This window comes from Oncorhynchus gorbuscha, linkage group LG11 (genome assembly GCF_021184085.1).
Source record: "Oncorhynchus gorbuscha isolate QuinsamMale2020 ecotype Even-year linkage group LG11, OgorEven_v1.0, whole genome shotgun sequence".
NCBI classification, from domain to species: Eukaryota; Metazoa; Chordata; class Actinopteri; order Salmoniformes; family Salmonidae; genus Oncorhynchus; species Oncorhynchus gorbuscha.
This window is the reverse complement of record NC_060183.1, coordinates 13,584,015-13,606,647: the sequence shown is the minus strand read 5'-3', so window position 1 is coordinate 13,606,647 and position 22,633 is coordinate 13,584,015.

Genomic DNA, 22,633 nt, shown 5'->3' with positions numbered 1-22,633 from the left:
ACCATGGACACAAGTTTAACATTTCTATATACATTTACATCTGAGTCATTTAGCAGACGCTGTTATGCAGAGCAGCTTACAGTTTGTGTGTCATTTAGCAGACACTGTTATGCAGAGCAACCTACAGTAGTGTGTGCCTTCATTTTCTTACTTGTCCCCCTTGGGAAGCCCCATGCTCTACCAACTGAGTCACATTGAGTGAATGAATGGATGAACAGTTAACAATAGATTTATGCTAATTATGGAAGGAATGGCCAATGCATACATATATTCTCCGTAGATATTGTTTTCTATCTATGCAGCATGCAGAACGTCACCCAAAAGCAGATTTACATGCCTGAACTGTTATATAGTTTTTAAAATATGAAAGAAAATCCTAAACAGTGTAAACTCGATGACTTGAACATGAAGATCAGTAGGTACTGTTGCCTTTAATGACTACATCTTAACCCCAGACTTTGTTGACTGTCAGTGTACACAGCACAGTGCCTTCTTGACTGTCAGTGTACACAGCACAGTGCCTTCTTGACTGTCAGTGTACACAGCACAGTGCCTTCTTGACTGTCAGTGTACACAGTACAGTGCCTTCTTGACTGTCAGTGTACACAGCACAGTGCCTTCTTGACTGTCAGTGTACACAGTACAGTGCTGTCAGTGTACACAGTACAGTGCCTTTGACTGTCAGTGTACACAGTACAGTGCCTTCTTGACTGTCAGTGTACACAGTACAGTGCCTTCTTGACTGTCAGTGTACACAGCACAGTGCCTTCTTGACTGTCAGTGTACACAGCACAGTGCCTTCTTGACTGTCTTGTCAGTGTACACAGCACAGTGCCTTCTTGACTGTCAGTGTACACAGTACAGTGCCTTCTTGACTGTCAGTGTACACAGCACAGCACAGTGCCTTCTTGACTGTCAGTGTACACAGCACAGTGCCTTCTTGACTGTCAGTGTTCTTGACACAGTACAGTGCCTTCTTGACTGTCAGTGTACACAGTACAGTGCCTTCTTGACTGTCAGTGTACACAGCACAGTGCCTTCTTGACTGTCAGTGACAGTGTCTGTCAGTGTACACAGTACAGTGCCTTCTTGACTGTCAGTGTACACAGCACAGTGCCTTCTTGACTGTCAGTGTACACAGTACAGTGCCTTCTTGACTGTCAGTGTACACAGTACAGTGCCTTCTTGACTGTCAGTGTACACAGCACAGTGCCTTCTTGACTGTCAGTGTACACAGCACAGTGCCTTCTTGACTCAGTGTACACAGTACAGTGCCTTCTTGACTGTGTGTACACAGCACAGTGCCTTCTTGACTGTCAGTGTACACAGCACAGTGCCTTCTTGACTGTCAGTACACAGTACAGTGCCTTCTTGACTGTCAGTGTACACAGTACAGTGCCTTCTTGACTGTCAGTGTACACAGCACAGTGCCTTCTTGACTGTAGTGTACACAGTGCCTTCTTGACTGCACAGTGACTGTCAGTGTACACAGCACAGTGCCTTCTTGACTGTCAGTGTACACAGCACAGTGCCTTCTTGACTGTCAGTGTACACAGCACAGTGCCTTCTTGACTGTCAGTGTACACAGCACAGTGCCTTCTTGACTGTCAGTGTACACAGTGTTCTTGACTGTCAGTGTACACAGCACAGTGCCTTCTTGACTGTCAGTGTACACAGTACAGTGCCTTCTTGACTGTCAGTGTACACAGCACAGTGCCTTCTTGACTGTCAGTGTACACAGTACAGTGCCTTCTTGACTGTCAGTGTACACAGCACAGTGCCTTCTTGACTGTCAGTGTACACAGTACAGTGCCTTCTTGACTGTCAGTGTACACAGCACAGTGCCTTCTTGACTGTCAGTGTACACAGTACAGTGCCTTCTTGACTGTCAGTGTACACAGCACAGTGCCTTCTTGACTGTCAGTGTACACAGCACAGTGCCTTCTTGACTGTCAGTGTACACAGCACAGTGCCTTCTTGACTGTCAGTGTACACAGCACAGTGCCTTCTTGACTGTCAGTGTACACAGCACAGTGCCTTCTTGACTGTCAGTGTACACAGCACAGTGCCTTCTTGACTGTCAGTGTACACAGCACAGTGCCTTCTTGACTGTCAGTGTACACAGTACAGTGCCTTCTTGACTGTCAGTGTACACAGTACAGTGCCTTCTTGACTGTCAGTGTACACAGTACAGTGCCTTCTTGACTGTCAGTGTACACAGCACAGTGCCTTCTTGACTCAGTGTACACAGCACAGTGCCTTCTTGACTGTCAGTGTACACAGTACAGTGCCTTCTTGACTGTCAGTACACAGCACAGTGCCTTCTTGACTGTCAGTGTACACAGCACAGTGCCTTCTTGACTGTCAGTGTACACAGCACAGTGCCTTCTTGACTGTCAGTGTACACAGCACAGTGCCTTCTTGACTGTCAGTGTACACACAGTGCCTTCTTGACTGTCAGTGTACACAGCACAGTGCCTTCTTGACTGTCAGTGTACACAGCACAGTGCCTTCTTGACTGTCAGTGTACACAGCACAGTGCCTTCTTGACTGTCAGTGTACACAGCACAGTGCCTTCTTGACTGTCAGTGTACACAGCACAGTGCCTTCTTGACTGTCAGTGTACACAGCACAGTGCCTTCTTGACTGTCAGTGTACACAGCACAGTGCCTTCTTGACTGTCAGTGTACACAGCACAGTGCCTTCTTGACTGTCAGTGTACACAGCACAGTGCCTTCTTGACTGTCAGTGTACACAGCACAGTGCCTTCTTGACTGTCAGTGTACACAGCACAGTGCCTTCTTGACTGTCAGTGTACACAGCACAGTGCCTTCTTGACTGTCAGTGTACACAGCACAGTGCCTTCACTGTCAGTGTACACAGCACTTCTTGACTGTCAGTGTACACAGCACAGTGCCTTCTTGACTGTCAGTGTACACAGCACAGTGCCTTCTTGACTGTCAGTGTACACAGCACAGTGCCTTCTTGACTGTCAGTGTACACAGCACAGTGCCTTCTTGACTGTCAGTGTACACAGCACAGTGCCTTCTTGACTGTCAGTGTACACAGCACAGTGCCTTCTTGACTGTCAGTGTACACAGCACAGTGCCTTCTTGACTGTCAGTGTACACAGCACAGTGCCTTCTTGACTGTCAGTGTACACAGCACAGTGCCTTCTTGACTGTCAGTGTACACAGTACAGTGCCTTCTTGACTGTCAGCACAGTTGTTACGTCCAGTTCATCTTGGCTGTTTTGGATTTCTATCTACCGAAACATGAAGAAACGTAGAGTAAGCCAACCATGCCGTCTCTTTAATGCAACACTCAAGAAACATAAACATTTTGCGTGCGATAACATGCGATAACATCAACATACAAACAAAAAACGTTGATATGATTTGTCCTTTAAATGAATATGAATGATGATAATAAATGATGATAAATTAATGATACCTAGTCAGTTTTTCAACTGACTGCCTTCAACTGAAATGCGTCTTCCGCATTTAACCCAACCCCTCTGAATCAGAGAGGTGCGGGGGGGCTGCCTTCTACGACATCCACGTCTGAAACACACCAACTATTTCAAAAGCTGCATGTCGGTCGGCAGATCACGGCTAGTTATTATACTCTGCCACGGCTCCTATGAGCCAATGTCTTCAAGGTTTACCAATGGGGCTGCTCTGCTTCTCTGCTTAGCTTCACGTTTGGCAAATGGCTCCCCGTGTAAATGTAGGTTAATGTACCAAAACAGCAGTGGAGATAGAGAGAGAGAGAGAGAGAGAGAGGGGAATGGGGGGGAGAAAGAGAGAGGGAGAAAGAGAAAGGGAGCGAGAGAGAGTGAGGGGGAGATAGGGAGAGAGAGGGAGGAGGGAGAGAGAGAGAGAAAAAGGGGGGAGAGGGAGAGACAATATCAGTTTTTCACGTTCTACCATACGTCGTGGTGTTTTTATACAGTCAGTCTGCGTAACCTGTCCATGATTCATTTAACCCCGCAGCGCCATTTCCATGCAGGGTATAATGTGTCATTTGGAGAAGCTGTTAGCCTTAGCTCACCGATATTGACTTTTGACTCCTCCGGTTTTATATGACTGCTGTATTCAGCACAGTCCTTCCTCTCCTTCTTCAACCCCTCTGCTCCCCACTTTTTTTTTTTACTGCAAATGAAATATTGATAAGAGGTCTTTCTTTCTCTCTCTCTCTGCGTTTCTGATGAGAGGGCTGGAGTCCGTAGGCAGATGGGGTGAATACAGACGAGGAGAAGAGAAGAGAGAGAGAGAGTGAGGTGGGTGGTTATAATGAGATATAGATAGGTTGATTGGGTGTGTTCACTAGTGTGTATTGATGAACTTGGTGTGTTTGTATGGGTTGATATTAGTTAACATTGAGTGGTAAAGTGGTTTATAAGGCTAGCTGTGTCATTGGTCCATCAATATCTTCAAACCATAACATTTTCTCGTAACACACTATAGATACAGTATGTTCTTTTCCTTCTATAAATGTGTAGCTAGGTTTAAAATAATTGTTTCTGCAGCCCATTTCTCTACTTCTCCATTAGCGTGCCAAGCAGAGAACACTGTCAACATTGTCTTCATTAGGTGCCTGTGGCAATAAATTCCTCCACAGCTTGTGTATGCTATTACTCTTCTCCCTGCCATAAAGGAAAACAATTTGTTTTCAGAGCAGAGAGAGAAAGGTGAGGGGGAACAGTCACGCAAACGAACAGCTCCTGACTTGTTATAACTTTCTGGTTGTTAAGAGTGAAAAATAAATTTGCCAAAAATATATAGGTTGTCAAATCGTACAACTGAAGATCAACACAGGAGGAATATATTGACATAGTGTGAGTTAAAAGACCAAACTTAATCGTGTTAGCTAGCTAAATTCAAATTTGTCAGCTAGTTTACTGACTAGCGCCAACTGTTTACTGGTGGTAACCATAGCAACATGACCACTGAGGCAGCGCTAGCAGCAGCGGCCCTCAGCGCTAGCAGCAGCAGCAGCAGCAGCAGCAGCAGCAGCAGCAGCAGCAGCGCTAGCAGCAGCAGCCCTCAGCGCTAGCAGCAGCAGCACTCAGTGCTAGCAGCAGCAGCACTCAGCGCTAGCAGCAGCAGCCCTCAGCGCTAGCAGCAGCAGCCCTCAGCGCTAGCAGCAGCAGCCCTCAGCGCTAGCAGCAGCAGCACTCAGCGCTAGCAGCAGCAGCCCTCAGCGCTAGCAGCAGCAGCCCTCAGCGCTAGCAGCAGCAGCCCTCAGCGCTAGCAGCGACATAGAGACCCAGAGGGTGCAGACGTTCCCTGGTTTGAGCCCAGGTAGGGGCGAGTCGAGGGACGGAAGCAAAACTGTTACATTGATGCTGTTGACCCAGATCACTGGTTGCTGTGGAAAAGGAGGAGGTCAAAAGTGGGGTGAGTGTTAGCGGGGTGCATGCTAGTTGCATTTCAATTAGTGACATCTCTTGCTCTGAGATCTTGAAGTAGTTGTTAATCTTGCTCTACAAGGGCTGTGGCATTTGTGGCGCGATTGGTAGCAATGCTTTGAGGGTGGCTGTTGTCGATGTGTGCAGGGTGACCCTAGTTTGAGCCCAGGTAGGGGAGAGGGACAGAAGCGAAACTGTTACACCGACTGCTCACAGCTATACTGCTGACTGCTATACAACACAGAAATCATGTGCAAAAAAAACATTTTTGAGGACATTGAAAAGGACCAGGAAAACAGGTTTCTGACAGTAAACGTGTACCAGAACGGCACTGTCATGGTCCAGGGTAGTGAGGCTGCAATCAGCTCTTTTGTGCAGGACTTTCCCACTCTAGGGAAGATAGTGGAAACCAAAAAGGACAAGGACAGCACCCCGACCTTTCCCCTCACCTCAGGCACTCCAACAGCAGGAGCCCAGGCCCAGACCCACGCAACAGGTCTATCCTCCCCCTGCCTGCCTACGACCACCAAAGCTATAACCACACCACAATCAGCTTGCTGAGAGACAGGCTGGCTCTGTTAGAGGTATGGGTTACTGAGTTAAAGGAGCAGCACCCCAGCTCCACCTCCAGCCCAGACACAGAGCTTCTACGGGTCCAGATCAACCAGTGCAGAGAGAGCCTTACCACAGTGCTTGAGGTTGTGAAGGTCACCATGAGGAGAGAGCCTTACCACAGTGCTTGAGGTTGTGAAGGCCACCATGAGGAGAGAGCCTTACCACAGTGCTTGAGGTTGTGAAGGCCACCATGAGGAGAGAGCCTTACCACAGTGCTTGAGGTTGTGAAGGCCACCATGAGGAGAGAGCCTTACCACAGTGCTTGAGGTTGTGAAGGCCACCATGAGGAGAGAGCTAGTGCAGGTAAAGGAGGATATAGCAAAAGAGTTGTCTGTCATCAACAGGATGCTGCAGCATATATAATGGACTGTAGAGACTCCTAGAGAGAAGCTGCAGACCCTCACCACCTCCATTCTGCTGCCCCGCAAAGACTTCCATCTCTGTACCATTCAGAAACCAATGCTGACATCACCAGAGGGTGTGGCCTACTCACGAATATGCACATTGCTCACCACCCAACTATCACCCCAGAGCATCTGCACGACCACTCCCATCCTGAGGAAGCAGACAGTAGGGATGTAGTAGTTACTGTAGTTCTGACTGGTATCCTGTTTATCTCACTCTGAACAACTTAGTAGTTAGTAGTTACTATTTCTGTTCTCCTTTTTATCTCAATCTGAACAACTTAGTAGTTACTGTATTTCTTACTGTCATTCTGTTTATCTCACTCTGAACAACTTAGTAGTTTGTAGTTACTGTATTTCTGACTGTTATCCTGTTTATCTCACTCTGAATATCGAAGTAGTTAGTAGTTGCTGTATTTCTGACTGCTATCCCATTTATCACTCTGAACATATTAGTAGTTAGTAGTTACTGTATTTCTGACTGTTATCCTGTTTATCTCTTTCTGAACAACTTAGTAGTAAGTAGGTACTGTATTTCTGTTATCCTGTTTATCTCACTCTGAACAACTTAGTAGTAAGTATTTTCTGTATTTCTGACTGTGCTATTCTTTCTTTTTGCCACATGAAATCGTTATCAGTCAGCATTTGGAACATTCAGGGCCTGAACGCATCAACCTATCAGTCAGCATTTGGAACATTCAGGGCCTGAACACATTAACCTATCAGTCAGCATTTGGAACATTCAGGGCCTGAACACATTAACCTATCAGTCAGCATTTGGAACATTCAGGGCCTGAACACATTAACCTATCAGTCAGCATTTGGAACATTCAGGGCCTGAACACATTAACCTATCAGTCAGCATTTGGAACATTCAGGGCCTGAACACATTAACCTTTGGACTGAAGAGTTCAGCACTGGAGTTAAATCTTAAAGATGTTGACATCATCATTCTGCAGGAGACATGGTGTAAGGCAGACAATGTTATTCACTGTCTAACAGACTACAGAGAAGTAATTATGTCATCACAGAAACACAGCGCTGTCAATAGAGGCAGAGACTCTGGAAGATTAATCATTTAGCACAAATCATAACTACAACTGTCACGATCTTCCTCCTCTTCATCTGAGAAGGTGAGGCGAGAAGGATCAGAGGACCAAAATGCGGCGTGGTATGTGTTCATGATGAATGTTTAATTAAATAAAGAACTGAACACTGAATACAAAAACAATAAACAAATAAAGACTGTGAAGCTATCACAAGGACTGTGCTGACACAAGCAACTAACATAGACAATCACCCACAAACAAAAAGTGAAACGCAGGCCACCTAAGTATGATTCTCAATCAGAGACAACTAATGACACCTGCCTCTGATTGAGAACCATACTAGGCCGAAACATAGAAATCCCCAAATCATAGAAAATCAAACATAGACTGCCCACCCCAACTCACGCCCTGACCATACTAAATAATGACAAAACAAAGGAAATAAAGGTCAGAACGTGACAACAACATGTAATTGATCCCCTCAAAATGGGCAAATATCACATTTGTTTAAAACTTAAAACCCCACATTACTCAGAGGAAATATTCCCTACCCTTGAGGAAGAGATGTGCCATTTTCAGGCCCAGGGAAATGTGCTCATCTTTGGGGACACAAATGTGCGCAAAGGAACACTACCTGATCTAATGTTCAGGCCATACTGTTTCTAACTGTCTTAATCTTCCCTATAGAAACAACAGTGACAGCACCATCAACAAAAACAGAAGGGTTCTATTGCAGCTCTGTCGAAGGCTGGGTCTATACTTTGTCAATGGTAGGTTACACTTATCGGAGATTCACAGGTCACCTCTTGGCTAGTAGACTATATGATTACAGACAATGACCCTTTCTCTCTCAGCTCATTCACCGTTAAGCCACTAACACCTTTGTCTGATCACAGACAAATGACCTTGTTCATCAAAATAACAGACATGGAAACAACTACACATTCACAGTACAACATCAGAAATTCATACGAATGGGCCCAAAACAGCACAGAAGAACACCAGAAAGCAACCAATAACCAACAAATATAAACACTCTTAGATAACTTTCTGGACACCACATCCACTCACAGTAAAGAAGGCATCAATCAAAGGGTAAAAAACCCCATCAACAATTCAGCGCATTCGGAAAGTATTCAGACCCCTTGACTTTTTCCAAATGTTGTTACATTACAGCCTTTTTCTAAAACGGATGACAGGCACACACCTGTCTATATAAGGTCCCACAGTTGACAGTGCATGTCAGAGCAAAAACTAAGCTATGGGGTCGAAGGAATGGTACTTCGAGCAGAATTGTGTCAGTGCACAGACTAAGGGAAGGGTACCAAAACCTTTCTGCAGCATTGAAGGTCCCCAAGAACAGAGTGGCCTCCATCATTCTTAAATGTAGGAAGTTTGGAACCACCAAGACTCATCCTGGAGCTGGCTGCCCGGCCAAACTGTGCAATCGGGGGAGAAGGGCCTTGGTCAGGGAGGTGACCAAGAACCCGATGGTCATTCAGACAGAGCTCCAGAGTTCCTCTGTGGAGATGGGAGAACCTTTCAGAAGGACAACCATTTCTGCAGCACTCCATTCAATAGGACGTTATCATAGAGAGGCGCCTAAAGGACTCTCAGAGCATGAAAAACAAGATTCTCTGGTCTGATTATACCAAAATTGGCCTGAATGCCAAGCGTCATGTCTGGAGGAAACCTGGCACCGTCCCTACGGTGAAGTGTAGTGGTGACAGCATCATGCTGTGGGGATGTTTTTAGCGGCAGGGACTGGGAGACTAGTCAGGATCGAGGGAAAGATAAATGAAGCAAAGTACAGAGAGATCCTTGATGAAAACCTGCTCCAAAGTGCTCAGGACCTCAGACTGAAACACGACCCTAAGCACACAGCCAAGACAATACAAGAGTGGCTTCGGAAAACGTCTCTAAATTCCCTTGAGTGGCCCAGCCAGGGCCCAGACTTGAACCCATTAGAATATCTCTGGAGAGACCTGAAAATAGCTGTGCAGTGATGCTCCCCATCCAACCTGGTTTAAGAGGATCTGCAGAGAAGAATGTGAGAAACTCCCCAAAATGCAGGTGTGCCAACAACGTACGAAGTAAAGGGTCTGAATACTTATGTAAATGTGATATATCATTTTTTTTATACATTTGCAAACATTTCTATTAACCTGTTTTTGCTGTGTCATTATGGTGTATTGGGAAGGTTTTATGTAGTATTATAAATGTAAGAGTTCTAATTTTACATTTTACACAATGTCTTGTGTAAAAGCCAAACAGGATATAAACAAAAACATTGCATGACCGATCATATTTACACCCTACACACCTGTTCACCAAAATAATACCAACATTTATGCATGCTTTACCGACTTACACAAAGCATTTGATTCTATTTGGCATACAATACTGTTCTACAAAGTTATTGAAGGTGCTGTAGGGTGTAAAACATATTACATAATTAAATCAATGTACACCGGCAATATGTGCAGCATCAAACTTGGGAAGAAAATAACAGAATTCTTTAACCAGGGGTGGTGTCATGTTTTGTCATTAATTATCATGTCTTGTCCCTGTGCTTCCCATTCTATTCGTTTCCCTCTGCTGGTCTTATTAGGTTCTTTCCCTCTTTCGTACTCTTTCTGTACAGCACTTTGAGATATCAGCTGATGTACGAAGGGCTATATAAATAAATTTGATTTGATTTGATTTGATTTATATCCCTCTCTCTCCCCCTCCCTCTCTCACTCTCTCGCTCTCTCTTCTCTCTATCGTTCCGTTCCTGCTCCCAGCTGTTCCTATTCCCCTAATGATCATTTAGTCTTCCCACACCTGTTCCCGATCCTTTTCCCTGATTAGAGTCCCTATTTCTCTTCTTGTTTTCCGTACCTGCCCTGTCGGATCCTCATCTAGAATTCACCGTGCTGTGTCTATGTTTTGCCCTGTCGTGTCGTGTTTCCCTCAGATGCTGCGTGGTGAGCAGGTGTCTGAGTCTGCTAGGTTCAAGTGCCTTCCCGAGGCAACCTGCAGTTCTCGATCAAGTCTCCAGTCTGTTCTCGTCTTTACGAGTAGTATTATGCTTTTTGTTTTGTAAAGTTTATTACTGGATTAAATACTCTGTTTTCGCCAAGTCGCTTTTGGGTCCTCATTCACCTGCATGACAGAAGGATCCGACCGAGGAATGGACCCAGCGACTACAGACGCTCGTAACACTGCCGTCGAGATCCAGGAGCCATGCTCGGCAGACACGAGCAGGAATTGTCTGCTGCTCGCCATGCCATGGAGAACCTGGCCGCTCAGGTTTCCGACCTCTCTGGACAGTTCCAGAGTCTTCGTCTCGTGCCACCTGTTACTTCCTGGCCTGCCGAGCCTCCAGAACCTAGGGTTAATAACCCACCTTGCTACTCCGGGCAGCCCACTGAGTGCCGCTCCTTTCTCACCCAGTGTGAGATTGTGTTCTCTCTCCAACCCAACACATACTCTAGAGAGAGAGCTCGGGTTGCTTACGTCATTTCACTCCTTACTGGCCGGGCCCGAGAGTGGGGCACAGCTATCTGGGAGGCAAGGGCTGATTGTTCTAACAATTACCAGAACTTTAAAGAGGAGATGATTCGGGTTTTTGACCGTTCAGTTTTTGGTGGGGAGGCTTCTAGGGTCCTGGCTTCCCTATGCCAAGGTGATCGATCCATAACGGATTACTCTATAGAGTTTCGTACTCTTGCTGCCTCTAGTGACTGGAACGAGCCGGCGCTGCTCGCTCGTTTTCTGGAGGGACTCCACACAGTGGTCAAAGATGAGATTCTCTCTCGGGAGGTTCCTTCCAGTGTGGACTCTTTGATTGCTCTCGCCATCCGCATAGAACGACGGGTAGATCTTCGTCACCAGGCTCGTGGAAGAGAGCTCGCATCAACGGTGTTTCCCTGCTCCGCATCGCAACCATCTCCCTCCTCTGGCTCTGAGACTGAGCCCATGCAGCTGGGAGGGATTCGCATCTCGACTAAGGAGAGGGAACGGAGGATCACCAACCGCCTGTGCCTCTATTGCGGATTTGATGGACATTTTGTTAATTCATGTCCAGTAAGAGGCCAGAGCCCATCAGTAAGCGGAGGGCTACTGGTGAGCGCTACTACTCAGGTCTCTTCATCTAGATCCTGTACTACTATGTCGGTCCATCTACGCTGGACCGGTTCGGGTGCTACATGCAGTGCCTTGATTGACTCTGGGGCTGAGGGTTGTTTCATGGACGAAGCATGGGTTCGGAAACATAACATTCCTTTCAGACAGTTAGACAAGCCTACGCCCATGTTTGCCTTAGATGGTAGTCATCTTCCCAGTATCAGATTTGAGACACTACCTTTAACTCTCACAGTATCTGGTAACCACAGTGAGACTATTTCTTTTTTGATTTTTCGTTCACCTTTCACACCTGTTGTTTTGGGTCATCCCTGGCTAGTATGTCATAATCCTTCTATTAATTGGTCTTGTAATTCTATCCTATCCTGGAACGTATCTTGTCATGTGAAGTGCTTAATGTCTGCCATCCCTCCCATTTCTTCTGTCCCCACTTCTCAGGAGGAACCTGGCGATTTGACAGGAGTGCCGGAGGAATATCATGATCTGCGCACGGTCTTCAGTCGGTCCCGAGCCAACTCCCTTCCTCCTCACCGGTCGTATGATTGTAGTATTGATCTCCTTCCGGGGACCACTCCTCCTCGGGGTAGACTATACTCTCTGTCGGCTCCCGAACGTAAGGCTCTCGAGGATTATTTATCTGTGTCTCTTGACGCCGGTACCATAGTGCCTTCTTCCTCTCCGGCCGGGGCGGGGTTCTTTTTGTTAAGAAGAAGGACGGTACTCTGCGCCCCTGCGTGGATTATCGAGGGCTGAATGACATAACGGTTAAGAATCGTTATCCGCTTCCCCTTATGTCATCAGCCTTCGAGATTCTGCAGGGAGCCAGGTGCTTTACTAAGTTGGACCTTCGTAACGCTTACCATCTCGTGCGCATCAGAGAGGGGGACGAGTGGAAAACGGCGTTTAACACTCCGTTAGGGCATTTTGAGTACCGGGTTCTGCCGTTTGGTCTCGCCAATGCGCCAGCTGTTTTTCAGGCATTAGTTAATGATGTTCTGAGAGACATGCTGAACATCTTTGTTTTTGTCTATCTTGACGATATCCTGATTTTTTCACCGTCACTCGAGATTCATGTTCAGCACGTTCGACGTGTTCTACAGCGCCTTTTAGAGAATTGTCTCTACGTAAAGGCTGAGAAGTGCTCTTTTCATGTCTCCTCCGTTACTTTTCTCGTTTCCGTTATTTCCGCTGAAGGCATTCAGATGGATTCCGCTAAGGTCCAAGCTGTCAGTGATTGGCCCGTTCCAAGGTCACGTGTCGAGTTGCAGCGCTTTTTAGGTTTCGCTAATTTCTATCGGCGTTTCATTCGTAATTTCGGTCAAGTTGCTGCCCCTCTCACAGCTCTTACTTCTGTCAAGACGTGTTTTAAGTGGTCCGGTTCCGCCCAGGGAGCTTTTGATCTTCTAAAAGAACGTTTTACGTCCGCTCCTATCCTCGTTACTCCTGACGTCACTAGACAATTCATTGTCGAGGTTGACGCTTCAGAGGTAGGCGTGGGAGCCATTCTATCCCAGCGCTTCCAGTCTGACGATAAGGTTCATCCTTGCGCTTATTTTTCTCATCGCCTGTCGCCATCTGAGCGCAACTATGATGTGGGTAACCGTGAACTGCTCGCCATCCGCTTAGCCCTAGGCGAATGGCGACAGTGGTTGGAGGGGGCGACCGTTCCTTTTGTCGTTTGGACAGACCATAAGAACCTTGAGTACATCCGTTCTGCCAAACGACTTAATGCCCGTCAAGCTCGTTGGGCGTTGTTTTTCGCTCGTTTCGAGTTTGTGATTTCTTACCGTCCGGGTAGCAAGAACACCAAGCCTGATGCCTTATCCCGTCTGTTTAGTTCTTCTGTGGCTTCTACTGATCCCGAGGGGATTCTTCCTTATGGGCGTGTTGTCGGGTTGACAGTCTGGGAATTGAAAGACAGGTTAAGCAAGCACTCACGCACACTGCGTCGCCGCGCGCTTGTCCTAGTAACCTCCTTTTCGTTCCTGTTTCCACTCGTCTGGCTGTTCTTCAGTGGGCTCACTCTGCCAAGTTAGCTGGTCATCCCGGTGTTCGAGGCACTCTTGCGTCTATTCGCCAGCGCTTTTGGTGGCCGACTCAGGAGCGTGACACGCGCCGTTTCGTGGCTGCTTGTTCGGACTGCGCGCAGACTAAGTCGGGTAACTCTCCTCCTGCCGGTCGTCTCAGACCGCTCCCCATTCCTTCTCGACCATGGTCTCACATCGCCCTAGACTTCATTACCGGTCTGCCTTTGTCTGCGGGGAAGACTGTGATTCTTACGGTTGTCGATAGGTTCTCTAAGGCGGCACATTTCATTCCCCTCGCTAAACTTCCTTCCGCTAAGGAGACGGCACAAATCATTATCGAGAATGTGTTCAGAATTCATGGCCTCCCGTTAGACGCCGTTTCAGACAGAGGCCCGCAATTCACGTCACAGTTTTGGAGGGAGTTCTGTCGTTTGATTGGTGCGTCCGTCAGTCTCTCTTCCGGGTTTCATCCCCAGTCTAACGGTCAAGCAGAGAGGGCCAATCAGACGATTGGTCGCATACTACGCAGCCTTTCTTTCAGAAACCCTGCGTCTTGGGCAGAACAGCTCCCCTGGGCAGAATACGCTCACAACTCGCTTCCTTCGTCTGCTACCGGGTTATCTCCGTTTCAGAGTAGTCTGGGTTACCAGCCTCCTCTATTCTCTTCCCAGCTTGCCGAGTCCAGCGTTCCCTCCGCTCAAGCGTTTGTCCAACGTTGTGAGCGCACCTGGAGGAGGGTGAGGTCTGCACTTTGCCGCTACAGGGCACAGACTGTGAGAGCCGCCAATAAACGCAGGATTAAGAGTCCTAGGTATTGTTGCGGCCAGAGAGTGTGGCTTTCCACTCGCAACCTTCCTCTTACGACAGCTTCTCGTAAGTTGACTCCGCGGTTCATTGGTCCGTTCCGTGTCTCCCAGGTCGTCAATCCTGTCGCTGTGCGACTGCTTCTTCCGCGACATCTTCGTCGCGTCCATCCTGTCTTCCATGTCTCCTGTGTTAAGCCCTTTCTTCGCACCCCCGTTCGTCTTCCCTCCCCCCTCCCGTCCTTGTCGAGAGCGCACCTATTTACAAGGTACATAAGATCATGGACATGCGTTCTCGGGGACGGGGTCACCAATACTTAGTGGATTGGGAGGGTTACGGTCCTGAGGAGAGGAGTTGGGTTCCGTCTCGGGACGTGCTGGACCGTTCACTCATTGATGATTTCCTCCGTTGCCGCCAGGATTCCTCCTCGAGTGCGCCAGGAGGCGCTCGGTGAGTGGGGGGGTACTGTCATGTTTTGTCATTAATTATCATGTCTTGTCCCTGTGCTTCCCATTCTATTCGTTTCCCTCTGCTGGTCTTATTAGGTTCTTTCCCTCTTTCTATCCCTCTCTCTCCCCCTCCCTCTCTCACTCTCTCGCTCTCTCTTCTCTCTATCGTTCCGTTCCTGCTCCCAGCTGTTCCTATTCCCCTAATCATCATTTAGTCTTCCCACACCTGTTCCCGATCCTTTTCCCTGATTAGAGTCCCTATTTCTCTTCTTGTTTTCCGTACCTGCCCTGTCGGATCCTCATCTAGAATTCACCGTGCTGTGTCTATGTTTTGCCCTGTCGTGTCGTGTTTCCCTCAGATGCTGCGTGGTGAGCAGGTGTCTGAGTCTGCTAGGTTCAAGTGCCTTCCCGAGGCAACCTGCAGTTCTCGATCAAGTCTCCAGTCTGTTCTCGTCTTTACGAGTAGTATTATGCTTTTTGTTTTGTAAAGTTTATTACTGGATTAAATACTCTGTTTTCGCCAAGTCGCTTTTGGGTCCTCATTCACCTGCATGACAGGTGGGGCCTTCGCCAGGGTTGCAATCTAGGCCCTGTACTCTTCAATATTTACATCAATGAATTGGCCACTATTCTAGAACAATCCTCAGCCCCTGGTGTTAGTCTCCACAATTCAGAAGTTAAATGCCTGCTCTTCATGGATGACCTGTGCCTGCTGTCACCCACAGAACATGGCCTACAGCTGAGCCTGGACCCGCTAGAGCAGTACTGTCAGACCTGGGCTCTGGCAGTAAACCTCAAAAAGACAACATTTATGATTTTCCAGACAATATTCAGATCTAAAGGAATTAGATCAAAGTGGTCCATTGGTAAAAAAATATATAGAGTACAGCACACATTACAATTACTTAGGTTAAACAAACTCGACACCTTAATGAGGCAGCGGATGAACTGGGAGAGAATACCGGCAGGGTATTCTACGCCATTAGAAAACGAAGTCAAATATGCAGTAATATCTACCAAGTAATCTAATAATTTCACAACAACTACCTTATACACACAAGTGTAAAGGAATGAATAAGAATATGTAAACAAAAATATATGGATGAGCGATGGCCGAACGGCATAGGCAAGATGCAGTAGATGGTATAGAGTACAGTATATACATATGAGATGAGTAATGTAGGGTATGTAAACATTATATAAAGTGATATTGTTTAAAGTGGCTGGTGATACATTTATTACATCCAATTTTTAATTATTAAATTGGTTAGAGGTTTGATATACCGGTACCGCTTGCCGTGGGGAAGCAGAGAGATTAGATTATGCCTTGGGTGGTTGGAGTCTTTAACGATTTTCAGGGGATTCCTTCCACACCGCCTGTGATAGATATGGAAGGGAGCTCTGCCCCAGAGATATACAGGGCTGTCCGCACTACCTTCTGTAGTGCCATGCGATTGAGGGCGGGGCTATTGTCATACCTGACAGTGATGCTGTCACTCAAGATGCGCTGAATGTTACAGATGAAGAAATTTTCGAGTGTTTGAGGGCCCATGCCAAACTTGTCAAATCTCCTGAGGGGAGAAAGCCACTGTCGTGCTTTCTTCACAACTGTGCGAGTGTGTTTGGACCATTTTAAATCCTTATTGATTTGCACACAGAGGAAATTGAAGCTCTCGACCTGGTCCACTGCAGCCCCGTTGATGTGGATGGGGGTGTGCCCGCCCCCTCTTTTCCTGTAGTCCACGATGAGCTCTTTGGTCTCACTGATGTTGAACGATTGGTTGTTGCTCTGGTACCACACTGCCAGGTCACTTCCTGTAGATTGACTCATTGTCGCTGGTGATCAGGTACAGTATACCATCGTTGTGCCGTCAGAAAACTTTATGATGGAGTTGGAGTCGTGTTTGGCCATGCAGTCGTGGGTGAATAGGGAGTACAGGAGGGGACTAAGCACAAACCCCTGTGGGGCCCCTGTGCTGAGAGTCAGAATGGCCGAGGTGATGTATTCATACACTCACCACCTGGTGTTGGCCCGTCAGGAAGTCCAGGATCCAGTTGAAGAGGGAGGTGTTCAGACCCAGAGTCCTAAACTTGGTGAAGTGCTTGGAAGGGACAATTGTGTTGAATGCTGAGCTGTAGTCAATGAACAGCATTCTGACATTGCTATTCTTATCTAGGTGTGAGGGCAGTGTGGAGAGCAATTGAGATTGCTTCATCTATGGCTCTGTTTGGGCAGTATACAAATTGGAGTGAGTCTAGGGTGGCTGAAAAGGTGGAGTGGAGTGTGCCATAACCAGCCTCTCAAAGCACTTCATGATAACAGAAGTGAGTGCCACAGGGCAGTAGTCATTGCGGCATGAACCCTTAGATTTCTTTTGGACAAGAATAATGGTGGTCGTTAAACGTTAAACATTTAAAAATTACAGACTGGGAATGTGTCTGCCAGCTGTTCTTCCTTGGAATACCGTCAGGGCCCGCAGTCTGATTAAAGACCTTTGTCAAGTTGCCCTCGGAGAGCGACGTCATCCAATTCTCTGTGTCTTTGACGGCCCTCACACCCGGCATGATGATGATGATGATGATGATGATGTTGTTGTTATTGTTGTTTTCAAAGTGTGCATACATTGCATTGACTTTGTCTGGTAGAGAGGCATTGTTGGGCAGATCAAAGTTGGGTTTTCCTTCGTAATACGTAATGGACTGTAGCCCTTGCGGAGTGCGGAGTGGGTTATGTAGCAACATTTGAATTTCTGTTTTTTACATTAGATAAAAGTAGAGACTACAAAATGGTATATCATACACTGCTTTAAGGAAACAATGGGAAGAAATTCTGCTTTGAAAGTTAATCAACTTGCAAACTCATTTTTAAGAAAACTCTTTCAATGTTTTGGTACTACTATTGGAGAGCCCTTCTTTGCCTACACCCATTCAGCATTGTTCACACCCTCTTAAGCCTTAGCCCCACCCATCTCTTTCAGGGTTGATCCATGCATTACCAGATCCTGGTAAGCCGTTCAGATTACCAGGTGCACAGCTGTCCATTTGCCCTTGTCTTACAATGGGCATTTACCATCACGAATTTGACAACCTCTTTGGGATCGGTGTCCCGCTAGCGTGCCACTACAACGATTTCCGGTGAAATTGCAGAGCGCGAAATTCCAAATGCAAAAATCATAACATTAAACATTCATGAAAATACAAGTGTCTTACATCGTTCAAGATCTTAACATCTTGTTAATCCAACCTCGTTGTCCGATTTCAAAAAGGCTTTACGGCGTAAGCATACCACGCGATTATCTGAGGACAGCGCCCCACATCAAAATACTTTATCAAACCAGCACATGCGTCACAAATAACAATAAAATAAATCATTAACCTTTGAAGATCTTCCTCTTTTTTTCAATCCCAAGAGTCCCAATTACACAATGAATGGTTTAGTTGGCTTCCTTGATTTCAGTAATCCACTCGTTCAACGTGCATACAAAAGAATCCAAAAAGTTACCGGTAAACAAGTCAAACGATGTTTCTAATTATTCCTCAGGTACTTTCATATCTAAATAAACGATACAATTTAAGACAGAGAGAAGAGTATGTTCAATAAGGAAGATAAATAACGGATAGCGCGCAACAAGACTACACATGCTCATGAAGACTACTTTTCTATTGAGGGACACTTTGGAAAAACTACAACTACTTGTTCATTTTTTTAAACAAGCCTGAAACCCTTTCTAAAGACTGTTGGCATCTAGTGGAAGCCATAGGAACTGCAATCTGGATCCTATCTATTTGTTTTTTCCCATAGGCTAGCTTTGACATGGACTGTGACCTCAAAAATGAATTTTCCAGATGGATTTTCCTTGGGTTTTTGTATATCAGTTATGTTATACTCACAGCTATTATCTTAACAGATTTAGAAACTTCAGAGTTTCCATCAAATGCTACCAACTATCACATATTTCAGAGCAGGCCCAAAATTCACAGCGCCTTCTGTTAAAACACGTAGTTAAATTGTAGCTGCAGGTCCAGTTCTGACATTATGTGTAGGGCTAGCTGAGGCGACCCCGAATCCCGAGTTTCGGCTCGATAGGTAATTCGGAGACCGAGCAGTGACCTTAATTAATGCTCGAAAATCACTTTTATCCCAGGGAGTTGCTACGGGGTCCCTGAAAGAGCTATCGGACAGAAACTTTAGGGGCCATCTCTATGGGACATTTCTAAATGTCGTCATTGTCGCGACGTTCATAATGAATTGAAGTCACTGCAATAGGAAAAGGCTGTTTCTCGGTCTGAGAACCTTCTAGAGCCACATAACTCACCGTGCACGACTTAATAAGCTCTAGAACATGTATATACAGAATCAGAGGTCTTCGGTCTGACGGTTCTTTGATAGTTTGAACGCAGGTAACTTTTACAGGCTCAGTGTTTCTTTAAGCCTCACACTGTGTCACTCTCCATTGACAGTGTGTGTGTGTGTGTGTGAGTTCAGAACATCACAGAAATCACGTAGAGATCACATATTGTCCTTTTGCATGTCTAATTACTCTGCAGAGGTCATAGCGGAATTTCTTGTACCTATTTCTGTCCTTTAGTTTTGCACCAACCTTGGAGTTAATCCAGCGCTTTTGATTGGGGAAGCAGCGATCCCTCACCGTGGGAACAACGGCACCGATGCAATTTCTAATGAAGCTGGTAATGGAGGTGGTTAGCTTATCTATGTTATCGACGGAGTCGACAATTCAATCCGTGCTTGCAAAGCAGTCTTGTAACATAATCTCTGATTCTGGTGACCATTTCTCAACGGCGCGAGTCAAAGGTACTTTCTGTTTCAGTTTCTGCTTGTAAACAGGAAGCAGGAGTACGGAGTCATGATCTATTTTGCAGAATTGCTTATGGGTAGAATAACAGTGATCTAGGACTGTATTGCCCCTAGTGGCGTAGGAGACGTGTTGATGGCAGTTGTGCATCATGTTTTAGTGATACGGATTTGAAATTGCCAGCAACCAGAAAAGCAACCTCTGGATGTAGGTTTTCTTGCTTGTTTATAGCCTTGTACAGTTCGTTAAGTTCCAGCTTGTTATTTTTCTTGTCCTGAGGTGGAACCTACAAGTAGGTGGAACAGTCAAAATAACTTCAGAAAAATCCCTCGGGTGGTAGAAGGGTCGACATTGACCATCAGGTATTCCAAGACGGTTGAACAGTGGGTCGACACTTCTACCCGCTGGAGTTAGCATACCAGTTAGTGTTGATGTAGAGGCAACCTCCTCCCCCTCCCGATTTCTGTCTGCCCAGTGATTGGAGAATCCATCTATTTGGATAACCATGGTGGGTATCTTGTCCGTAAATCATGTTTCAGAAAAGCAAAGAATTCTCCAGTTTCAAGAAGCAAATCCCAGATCGGAGGTCATCCATTTTATTATCAAGTGACTGTACATTGGCCAGTTGAATGGAGTGAAGAGGTGGCCGCTTTTCCCTTCACCTTAATTCACAAGGATCCCCCCTTGCCTCTGTAACGCTGGTGTTTCCTCTTGGGTAGTCCAAGAGGAAACAGGTCGGAATTACAGAGAGAGCCCAGGGCAGATGAGTCAAAGTTGAAGTCGACCTGTCGATCTGATGTTCAAAACTACTTGTTGATTGTAAGAAATAATAACAGATACATTTCTTGAAAATATAGTAAAAATAAACGGCTAAATAATCCTTGGTTAGGAGCTTGCAAAACGGCTGTCATTCAGTATAGCACCATCTTAACTAATCCGAAGGTGACGTGAGGAAAACTCGCAAAAGCGGAAATATTCACAAAGCAGATAGCCCAGATAGCATCCTGGGCCACGTCCTCAAAGTGTGTGCTAACCAAAGTGTGAGCTGTTCTCCCTTACTGTCGGGCAAACGGTACTAGAGCATGAGGTCTGCTACCAACAGGCTCAGAGACTGTTTCTATCTACAAGCCATCAGACTGCTGAACACTTGAACTGGACTGACCACCTGCTCTAATTCTCTGCACCTTAGCAATCACTCATTCATATACCCACACAGACATACACATTCATATACCCACACAGACATACACATTCATATACCCACACAGACATACACATTCATATACCCACACAGACATACACATTCATATACCCACACAGACATACACATTCATATACCCACACAGACATACACATTCATATACCCACACAGACATACACATTCATATACCCACACAGACATACACATTCATATACCCACACAGACATACACATTCATATACCCACACAGACATACACATTCATATACCCACACAGACATACACATTCATATACCCACACAGACATACACATTCATATACCCACACAGACATACACATTCATATACCCACACAGACATACACATTCATATTCACATTCATATACCCACACAGACATACACATTCATATACCCACACAGACATACACATTCATATACCCACACAGACATACACATTCATATACCCACACAGACATACACATTCATATACCCACACAGACATACACATTCATATACCCACACAGACATACACATTCATATACCCACACAGACATACACATTCATATACCCACACAGACATACACATTCATATACCCACACAGACACATTCATATACCCACACAGACATACACATTCATATACCCACAGACATACACATTCATATACCCACACAGACATACACATTCATATACCCACACAGACATACACATTCATATACCCACACAGACATACACATTCATATACCCACACAGACATACACATTCATATACCCACACAGACATACACATTCATATACCCACACAGACATACACATTCATATACCCACACAGACATACACATTCATATACCCACACAGACATACACATTCATATACATTCATGCTACACACACATCACAACTGCTGCTTTCAGACTCTTGTTATATTGCTCAGTTTATACACTGCCCATTTTATACAGTTCATACACTGCACATTTTTGTGTATTGTAGTTTATATTTACTGTTTTTGCAGACTGTAGTATACTGTAGTATTTACTGTAGTGTTTTTGTAGACTGTACTATACTGTAGTACATATTGTAGAATTTCTGTTTTATTATCTTTTATTATCTTTCCCCCAGGAGAAATACTAAACGACAACATTTTCCATAACCGGTAGGTAAGGCCTAATGGCTAGTTCAGAGCCTCTGCTCTTTTCTATAATCTGTAGGGAACACAATATATGGTCTACACTTGGCATGTAGGTTTCTCACTTATGGGTAGCACAAATTGTGATATGGTTTAGGGGAATGGGCTGGGTATATGCAACTAAATACTGTAGTTCTTCCTATAGTTAACATTTTTTAGTGTTTCTGCAGACTGTTGCGTTTTTGATGACATGTTTTTTTGCAGATAAAACTGTAGTATTTACTCTTGTATTCTACAGTATACTACAACATTCTATAGTAAGTACTACACATGATTCAGGGATACTACAGTGTGTAGTATACTACTATACAGTATACTATAGAATTCTATAGAAAGTACTGTAGTATTCTATAGTAAACTGTAATATTTTTTCATGTGGGTACTCACTGAGCAGTAATTTATTTTTTATAAAGCAGACTTGATCTAGCTTTTCATTAATTTGATAAGGGACACATTTATCAGACACTGTTGATTAATGTGGTTTCATTATTTGTATTAAATTGCAGAGTGAAAGTGATGTGGATGACGAGCTTCTACACCTGCATTGCT